The 10,002-nt window shown below is 41.4% G+C and overlaps 1 pseudogene; it reads right to left on the bottom strand.

Moving 5' to 3' along the window:
- Positions 1-5,461: 5,461 nt before the first annotated feature.
- Positions 5,462-6,891, bottom strand: LOC102426905 (annotated as a pseudogene).
- Between the last annotated feature and the right edge of the window lie 3,111 nt (positions 6,892-10,002).

The raw sequence follows: 10,002 nt of genomic DNA, 5'->3' as shown, positions 1-10,002 counted from the left end.
ATTGGACTCTGTAAAACAACGAAAAGTGAGTAATGATTCAAAACAAGTTTGCCCTTTTAGATCGTCTTAAACTAGAATGATTAGGCCACATTCATAGTCAAACTATATACATATTTATTTGTTTACTCATTTCTTCAACAAATATGAATTGCATACCTCCTATGTTATAGGCAATGTCCTAGATTCTGAGGATAAAAAAGTGAATTAAAAAAACCTATGGTCTCAAAGAGCTTACAAACTTGAGTAGAACAGGTTCAAGAGTAAAAAAGATAGAGAGGAAGAAAACAGCTAGTACTGGCATTCTTTGCAAGCAATTTTGCTGTTGAAGGGAAAAGAGATGGGGGTTAATGACAACTTTCCTTTAAAATTGAAGAGATTTAGCCCTGGCCGGTGTAGCTCAGATGGTTGAGTGTTATTCTTTGCACCACAGGGTCACAGGTTTGTTTCTCATCAGGGCACATACCTAGGTTGTGGGTTTCATCCCTGGGGCTCAGGCAGGAGGCAACTGATTGATGTTTCTTTCTCTCTCTCTCTCTCTCTCTCTCTCTCTCTCTCTCTCTCTCTCTCTTCCCTTATATCTAAAAAAGAAATCAATAAGCATGTACTTGGGTGAGGACTAATAATAATAAGATGAAGAGATTTACAGTTTGTGTGCTGATGAGAATGATCTAGAAGAGAGGAAAGAGAGGTGACAGAAAGTCCTTAAGTAAGTAATTGGGGGAGGTTTGTCCTAACAGGAGCATTAATTCTAATTATCTAATAGGAGGGAAGGCAGAGGCCATGGCATGTTGTGAGAAGATGTGAGGGCTTTAGAGATTTGAGCAGGCAGTGGAAGGTATGTAACAGTTATCTTGGAGAGTAGGAGACGGGTGTGGCCAGCAGTCTGAGGGGCCCATCAAATGCATTGCAACATTATTTTGGGGGAGAGATACAATTTTATTAGCTTTAGTGATGATGTTGTATTCCTTTAGTAATGCAAGCTATTATTTCCCCTTTCTAAGATTTATTGCAATAAGCTGAAAGTTGACACTAATTAAGTGATTACCTAACTTACGTACTCTCATCCGAGTAAACTGAACTCATTATTTTAACACATTCAACAAATACTTGCTTGGTGTTCTGGCATGTGCCAAATATTGTGCTACTGTTGAGGAGGGTGTAACAAAGCTGGTAACAGAGGTAGATTGCAAAACACATTACAAACCCTGAATAGATTTTTGCCAAATCACTGACTATATGGCCTTGCTTGATTAAAATAAAGACCTTTTATTAGAATAAGTGTTCTGAGTTTTCTCAAGTCCATGTACTTTTTGTAATCTAGAAGTTAGAATAGTGTAGATAAGTTGCTGATTAAAACAAAACAATCTAGAAACAGATTAAAGAATTTATAAGATATAACACATGATAAATGTGACATTTCAAATCAGTGGAGAAAAGATAATTGTTCCCCTAAATGATACGGAAACAATTGAGTACCTATTTATAAGAAAATTAAGTTGTAGCCTTATCTCTTACCATATACAAAAATAAATTTCAGGTTACAATTTTATGTGTAAAAAAGAAAGTATTAAAAGTTTAAAAGAAAGCATAGAAGGATCTATATATATAAAAACCTAAGTGACCATTACGACTGAACGACTGGAACAACCGGAACGACTGGTTGCTATGACATGCACTGACCACCAGAGACAGATGCTCAATGCAGGAGCTGTTCCCTGGTGGTCAGTGTGCTCCCACAGTGGGAGCACTGCTCAGTTGACAGACCCGTCCTGGTGGCCCACCAGCCCAGCTATAGCCACTCACTCTCTCAGTAGTCCTGCAGGTCCAATCTCTGGAGAATGAACCAGGCACCGATGGACCAGCGCCGCCGGCCTCCTGGAAGTCAGCCTCAGGCACTGCAGCTACTTCCTCTCCCTAAACCAGTGATGGTGAACCTTTTGCGCTTGGCGTGTCAGCATTTTGAAAAACCCTAACTTAACTCTGGTGCCGTGTCACATATAGAAATTTTTTGATATTTGCAACCATAGTAAAAGAAAGATTTATATATTTTTTATTGATTTTTTACAGAGAGGAAGGGAAAGGGATAGAGACTTAGAAACATCGATCAGAGAAAAACATCAATCAGCTGTCTCCTGCACACTCCCCACTGGGGATGCGCCCACAACCAAGGTACATGCCCTTGACCGGAATCGAACCTGGGACCCTTGAGTCCGCAGGCCGACACTCTATCCACTGAGCCAAACCAGTTAGGGCCAAAGATTTATATTTTTGATATTTATTTTATATATTTAAATGCCATTTAACAAAGAAAAATCAACCAAAAAAATGAGTTCGCGTGTCACTTCTAACACACATGTCATAGGTTCGCCATCACTGCCCTACACGCTCTGCAATGAAGAAAGGATATAAAAGTGGCTGCCAGGTGGCTCCCGACAACTGGTGCAAATGTCAGTGGGATGGATCCGGATCCTGGGCAGGCGAGGGCCTCCCACCGCCTGCCTGGAGGGCCGATCTTGTCCTGACCCCCTGCCCCCTGGGGACCCCACCTGTGCATGAATTCGTGCACCGGGTCTTTAGTATATTTATAATCTTAGAATGGGAAACAATGTCTTAAAAAGGACCTAAAACTCAAAAATATTAAAAAAGATTGACCTATTTGATTACATAAAAACTTACCAATGGCAAAAAACTCCTTAAACCAAGCTGAAAGGCAGAAGCAGTGAGGGAGATGGGGGTATTTGCAGCACATAAAACACAAGCACCAGTAAACCAACACCTCCTATGAATCAATCAGCAAAATAAACTATTCTATAAATATTAATAAATAAAATGGCAAGTGTATAAAAAGGCTATGAAAAGACAATTTATGGATCTTCAAATAGCCAATTCATGTATAAATAGATCCTTGGCCTCACTAATGATGGAGGAAAAGCAAGTAAAAACCATCATATTGGCAAAAATTAATAAGACAGATGATATCCAGTCAAGGAAATAATGTGGATAAAAGGGCCTTTATCACACAATTAGAGGGAGAATACATTGGTACAACCCTTTAGAAAGATAATTTGCACTACCTATTAAAATGATAGGTGTCCGTAACCTAATGACTCAGCAAAACCACTTGCAGAACTCTATCCTACAAAATAATTGCTGAGTGAGAGACTTCGAGTAGGCAGAAAGAGCCGTTAGCCTGCAATGTAGGTCTGACACCTGGGAGTGAAAGGCAAAAGGGTGGAGTATGAAGACCCTTAGACTTTAGTGAAGTTCTGAGAAAGCCCTGGCCAGCTGATGGGGAGCCCAGAACAAAGATTGCTTTTCTGGGGATCAAACTGGGCAGAAGTAGTCCCTCTCTGGTAATCAACCCTGTTGGATCCTCGGCCAGGAGCAGTCTGGGGAGAGCATAAGCATGGCTTGAGTGTTGCAGTGATCCTGAATGGTGACGCTGTCAGCTAACTTCACTCTTGGAAACAAGTTAATTCAAATGGCATGTCTCCCTGGCTGCCACAAAGGCTGGGTGGGGTGTGATTTAAGTCGACAAACATTTGTTGGTTGCCAATTTTGTGCATGAACGATGGTACTGGGGATTTGCAGAGTTGTTTCTTCATTTATTTATTTGCGTATTCAACCATGCATTGAACAAGAGTAATTGAAGGACTACCACGTCCTGAGCACCATGCTAGGGGTGGAATGCACAAGATTCATAAAAATCTCTTCATTCCATTTAGAGACCGTTGTTAAATATGTGTCTCACTGTTTCTGTTCCAGGATCTGAGCATTTGCTGGTTGCTCATTAGAATGTTGTAAAACTCTTAGATAAGAATGCCATGCACATGAGCTTTTCCACATTCCTTCTTTCAAAGTTTCCTTAATGGGTGTAAAATGTAAAGATCAAAGATGTAGGGATTAAATACTGAAAAGAATCCTCACCAGGTGAAAATGGAAACAGCAAATCTTACTAAATGCCATGTTGTGGTAATTTCACACTTGCATAATTTAGCTTTCTGCCAATAATGCAGTTGCTTTATATAGTTTGTAAGGAATATATGAAGCATGAAAATATTGCAGTGTTATGTTTTGTGAAAAATGCCAAATTTGCTGAAAAGTTTCATTTTTAGGCATAAACTAAGATTGGAGGATGAAGAGAGATAAGTACTGATGTTAACATGGTACTGTATTTGCATTTATTTTAGGGTTCTAAGAGATCTTTGTTTATCAAGTACTTTTTTCTCTAAATAACCATTTTTCTTTAATATCTACTATAGTTGCTTCTGCATGCATTTTGATGTTATTATTTTCCATCTATTTTTTATTTGGGCAAACATAGATGCTATACAGAGCTGTTGGTTTTGCATCAGCAAAGATGCCTTTACCCTATGGCCATGGCTGTTGAATGCATTCTTTATACAGCATGTAGTAATGTTAATGTTACTTCCAGTCCTCCTCACCTCATGCCATTATTTTAATTTAGGACCAACTGTTCAGCCATATGGAGCAATTTGTCATTCAATATCTGTATGTTCTTATAAAAATATGAATTTGTCTCTGTGCTTTATGCCTTCAAATGTGCTGTATTTCGTATGGAAAAGACACATCTTTTCATTTTATTAATTCTTTCATTGACTGAATCTTCCATTTACTTTTTCCCTTGGAGAACTTAATGTCGGACTGGGATGTTTTTAAAAGTCACAATGTCCGAAACAGATGCCCATGTTCTGTATGTTTGCCTCACTTGAATCCACAGGTAAACACAAAGGGCACCTTGCTGATCATTTGTTTTAGTGTTTCAAAATTTTTTTATTTTCCATCCACTTTCTTTTAACCCCAAAGCACCCAGAGGTCTAAAAGAGCATTACAAAAAGAACCTACATTGATTTACCTCACCCCGCCGGCCTTTCTAAACTTAGTTAGTGGGTGTTTTACTAACGGGGCAGTCATTGTCTTCCCATCTGTATGGTCTTTTAAACAAACTAGTCCTTACACCAAGGCCCGGATGGAGGGAAGGAGTGCCTAGGCAGCCTTGTTTATACACAGCGATCCCACCCATCTTCCCAAGTATTACTTAACTGGAGGTGAATTTGAATCTTAGAAGAGACCATTTGATTCTCTTCTAGGGTAGTATTCCATTGTGTAAATGGACCATAGCTTTTTTATCCACTCATCGACTGATGGGCACTAGAGCTGCTTCCAAATCTTGGCTATTGTAAATAGCACTGCAATGAACATAGGGGTGGATATACTTTTGAATCAGTGTTTTGGATTTATTTGGATAAATTCCTAGAAGTGGAACTGCTGGGTCATAAGGCAGGTCCATTTTTAATTTTTTTTTTTACCCAAAACATTTTAATAATTATAAAGTGTCCAGAATGTTTACAGAAGCTGGTTTAAGCATTTCCCTTCAGTTAAAGCTAAGGCACCAGGAGTGAGCCCTGAGAGCTGGCCAGCCCCTCGGGCGTCTGGGCAGGGGCCCAGGGCTCAGCAGATGATCTTCAGGCTCGGCTTCTTCTCCTCCACGGCCCACAGGAGGTCCTCTGTCTCCTCCCTCCAGTAGATGTCGTACAGGACCAGCTTCTCCAGGGGGCAGCTGGGCTGCTGGGCTGCTGGGCGCTCTCCACCAGCTTCATGGCGCCCACCTCGCTCATGCAGTTGTTGCTGAGGTCCAGCTGGAGCAGGCTGTGGTTGGCCAGCAGGAGGGCGGCCAGGCTAGTGCAGCCCTGGTCGGTCACCTCGCAATCCCCCAGCGAGAGCATCCGCAGGGTTGTGCCCGGCTGGCCCAGGCCCTGGCACAGCACTGCCATGCCCGTGTCCCCCAGCTTGTTGTTGCTCATCTGCAGCTCCTGGAGGCTCCAGGTCTGGGCCAGCATCGCACTGATGTGCGGGCAGCAGGCGGCCCGTGAGGCTGCAGGACTTCATCCACAAGGACTCCAGCTGGCAGCTGGGCTCCTGCAGGCTCTCATACAGCAGCTGTCTGCCCTCGTCCCCCACCTCGTTGCCAGCCACACTGAGATCCTTCAGGCCATCCTTGGCTCTGAGCACCCGGCAGAGGTCCTTGCAGACACTGGCCGTGAAGTCACACTCCCAGAGCCACAGGGTCTTGAGCCTGGAGCCAGGGCTCAGCAGCCCAGGGCACAGCTCCACAATGCCTGGGTCCCCCAGCTGCAGCTCTCTCAGCGAGGCCTTGGCGGCCACGATGCCACACAGGTCCTGACAGTTGGCTGTGGTGAGGCCACAGCCTTCCAGCTTGAGTGACTCCAGTGGGCAGGTGGAGTTGGCCAGGCCCTGGCACAACATCCGGGTGCCAGCCTCGCCAATGTCATTGTTGCTCACCCCCAGCTCCTTCAACTCCCGCTTGGCCCTGAGCACTGAGGCCAGGGCCTCGCAGCGGGCAGCCGTCAGGTTGCTGTACTCCAGCTGCAGCCTCTCGATGTGGCCCTGGGGGTCCAGGAGCCCTTTGCAGAGCAGTTGCAGGCCCGCGTCCCTCAGCTGGTTGTAGCTGAGGTCCAGCTCCTGGAGGGAGGGCAGGGAGCGCAGCACGTTGGACAGGGTCCCGCAGCCCGCCGCCCACAGGTTGAAGTTCTGGAGGCTGAGCTTCTGGATCTTGCAGGTGGGCTGCAGGCCCTGGAGCACCAGGTGTGTGCCAGCATCGCCCAGCTCGTTGGAGGAGAGGCTGAGCTCGGTCAGGGCGGGGTTGTCCTGGAGCGCAGAGCTCATGTCCTTGCAGCGCCCCTCCGTGATGCCACAGTCGACCAGCCTGACCACCTGGTACTGCTGCATGAGAGGCAGGAGCTCTGTCCACCGGGCATTGCTCAGCTGCTGGTAGTGGAGGTCGAGACTCATGGTGAGAGGCAAGTGTGCTCTGGTGCCGCCGGTGCCGCCTCAGACTCTACCAGCTGTTTCCGGGTGGGACCGGGGATAAAGGCAGGGCCATTTTTAATTTTTTGAGGAAACTCCATATTGCTTTCAACAGTGGCTGCACCAGTCTGCATTCCCACCAGCAGTGCATGAGGGTTCTCTTTGCTCCACATCCTCGCCAACACTTGTTGTTTATTGATTTATTGGTGATAGCCATTCTGACAGGGTGTGAGGTGGTATTTCCTTGTGGTTTTAATTTTCATTTTTCTGATGATTAGTGATGTTGATCATCTTTTCATGTGCCTACTGGCCATTTGTATGTCCTCTTTGGAGAAGTGTCTCTTCAGGTCCTTTGCCCATTTTTTAAATTGGATTGTTTGTTTTTTTGGTGTTGAGTTGTATAAGTTCTTTATAAATTTTGAATATTAACTCCTTATCAGCTGTATCTCTGGCGAATATGTTCTCCCTTTCAGTGGGTTGTCTTTTCAAAGGATTTGTCTGTGCAAAATCTTTTTTATTTTAATGTAGTCCCATTTGTTTATTTTTTATTTTGCTTCCCTTGCCCAAGGTGATAGATCAGAAAAAATATTGCTACGAGAGATGTACTGCCTCTGTTTTCTTCTGGGATATTTATGGTTTGGAGTCTTCACATTTAAGTCTTTAATCCATTTTGAGTTTATTCCTAGGTATGGTGTAAGAAGGTGGTCTGTTTCCTTTTTTTTTTTGCACTTATCTGTCAATTTTTCGAACCTATTTATTGAATAGACTTTGTTTACCCCATTATATGTTTTTGGCTCCTTTGTCAAATATTAATTGACCATAAGGACATGAGTTGATTTATGGGCTCTCTGTTCTGTTCCATTACTCTGTATGTCTGTTTTTCCAGTAGCATGCTGTTTTGATTACTATGGCCTTGTAGTATAGTTTGGTATTAGGTAGCATGATTCCTGCAACTTTGTTCTTTCTCAAGGTTGCTGTGGCTATTCAGAGTATGTTGTGGTTTTATATAAATTTTTAGAATATTTGTTCTAGATTGCTTTGGGTAGTACGGACTTTTTAATGGTGTTAACTCTTCCTACCCATGAACATGATATATGCTTCCACTTATTTGTATCTTCTTCAATTTTTTTCTTCAGGGTCTTATAATCTTCTTAGTACAGATCCCTTGGTTAAATTTATTCTTAGTATTTTTTTTGAAGCAATTGTGAATGGGATTCTTTTCTTAGTTTTCCTTTCTGATAGTTCATTGGTAGTGTATTAAAATCCAACAGATTTCTGGATATTTAATTTGTATCCTGCTGCTTTACTGTGTTCATTGATCAGTTCTAGTAATTTTTTTGGTGAAATCTTTAGGGTTCTCTATATTCTGTATTATGTCTTCTGCAAATAATGACAGTTTTACTTCTTTTCCAACTTGGATGCCTTTTATTTCTTCTTCTTGTCTGATTGCTATGGCTAGGTCTACTAGTACTAAGTTGAATAAAAGTGATAAAAGTGGGCATCCCTGTCTTGTTCCTGATCTTAAGGAAAACACTTTTAGTTTTTGCCCAGTGAGTGTGATGTTGGCTGTGAGGTGTCATGTATCGCCCCCCATAACGTTCAGGTATATTCCCTCTATTCCCACTTTGCTGAGAGTTTTTATCATAAAAGTGTGCTGAATTTTATCATATGCTTTTTCCTTCATCTATTGATATGATCATGTGGTTTTTATCTTTCAATTTGTTTATGTGGTGTATCACGTTTATTGACTTGTGAATATTGTACCAACCTTGCATCCCCGGAATAAATCCCACTTGATTATGATGTATGTTCTTTTTGATATATTGCTGGATCCAGTTTGCTAATATTTTGTTGAGGATTTTAGCATCTATCTTTATCAGGGATATTAGCCTATAATTTTCTTTCTTTGTAGTGTCTTTGTCTGGTTTTGGAATTAGGCCAATGCTGGCCTCATAAAAGGAGCTTGGGAGTCTTCCCTCCACTTGGATTTCTTGAAATAGTTTGAAAAGAATAGGTGTTAGTTCTTCTTCGAATGTTTGGTAAAATTAACTAGTGAAGCCATCCAGTCAAGGACTTTTGTTTGTTGGGAGTTTTTTAATTACTGCTTTAATTTCACTATTGTAATCTGTCTGTCCTCTGTCCAGATTCTCTGATTCCTCCTGAGTCAGTTTTGGAAGATTGTAGGTTTCTAGGAATTTATCTATTTGGTCCAGACTGTCCAATTTGTTGTCATATAATTGTGATAATATTTTCTTACAAACCTTTGCATTTCTTTGGTGTCCATTGTTACTTCTCCCCTTTCATTTCTGATTTTATTTATTTGGGTCCTCTCTCTTTTTTTCTTGATGAGTCTGGTTAAAGGTTTTCGAATCTTGTTTATCTTTTCAAAGAACCAGATTTTGATTTCACTAATCTTTTGTATTGTTTTTTTAGACTTTATCTCGTTTATTTCTGCTCTGATCTTTATTATTTCCTTCCTTCTTTTTCAAGTTCCTCTAAGTGAAAAGTTAGATTATTTATTTAAGATTTTTCTTGTTTATTGAGATAGGCCTGTTATGCTATGAATTTCCCTCTTAGGACCACTTTCACTGTATCACATAGATTTTGGGTTGTTGTGTTCTCATTTGTATTTGTTTCATGGTATCTTTTGATTTTTCCCTTGATATTATTGTTAACCTATTCATTGTTTAGTAACATGTTGTTTAGCCTCCATGTATTGTATTTCTTCAGATTTTTTTCTTGTGATTGATTTCTAGTTTCATACCATTATGGTTAGAGACGATGCTTGATATGATTTAATCTTCTTAAATTTATTGAGGCCTATTTTTGTGTCCTAATATGTGGTCTATCCTAGAAAATGTTCCATGTGCATTTGAAAAGAATGTATATCTGCTGCTTTTGGGTGAAAGGCTCTGAAGATATCAATTAAATCTATCTGATCAAGTGTGTCATTTAAGGCCACCAATTCCTTGTTGATTTTCTGTCTGGAAGATCTATTCATTGATGTCAATGGCATGTTGTAATTGCTTACTGTGACTGTATTACTGTCAATCTCTCCCTTTATGTCCATCAAGATTTGCTTTACATAGTTAGGTGTTTCTATGTTGGGTGTATAAATGTTTACAAGGGTTATGTCCTCTTGTTGGATTAAAT

Source organism: Myotis lucifugus, unplaced genomic scaffold, assembly GCF_000147115.1.
Source record: "Myotis lucifugus unplaced genomic scaffold, Myoluc2.0 scaffold_2809, whole genome shotgun sequence".
NCBI classification, from domain to species: Eukaryota; Metazoa; Chordata; class Mammalia; order Chiroptera; family Vespertilionidae; genus Myotis; species Myotis lucifugus.
This window is presented reverse-complemented; position numbering and strand designations above follow the sequence as displayed.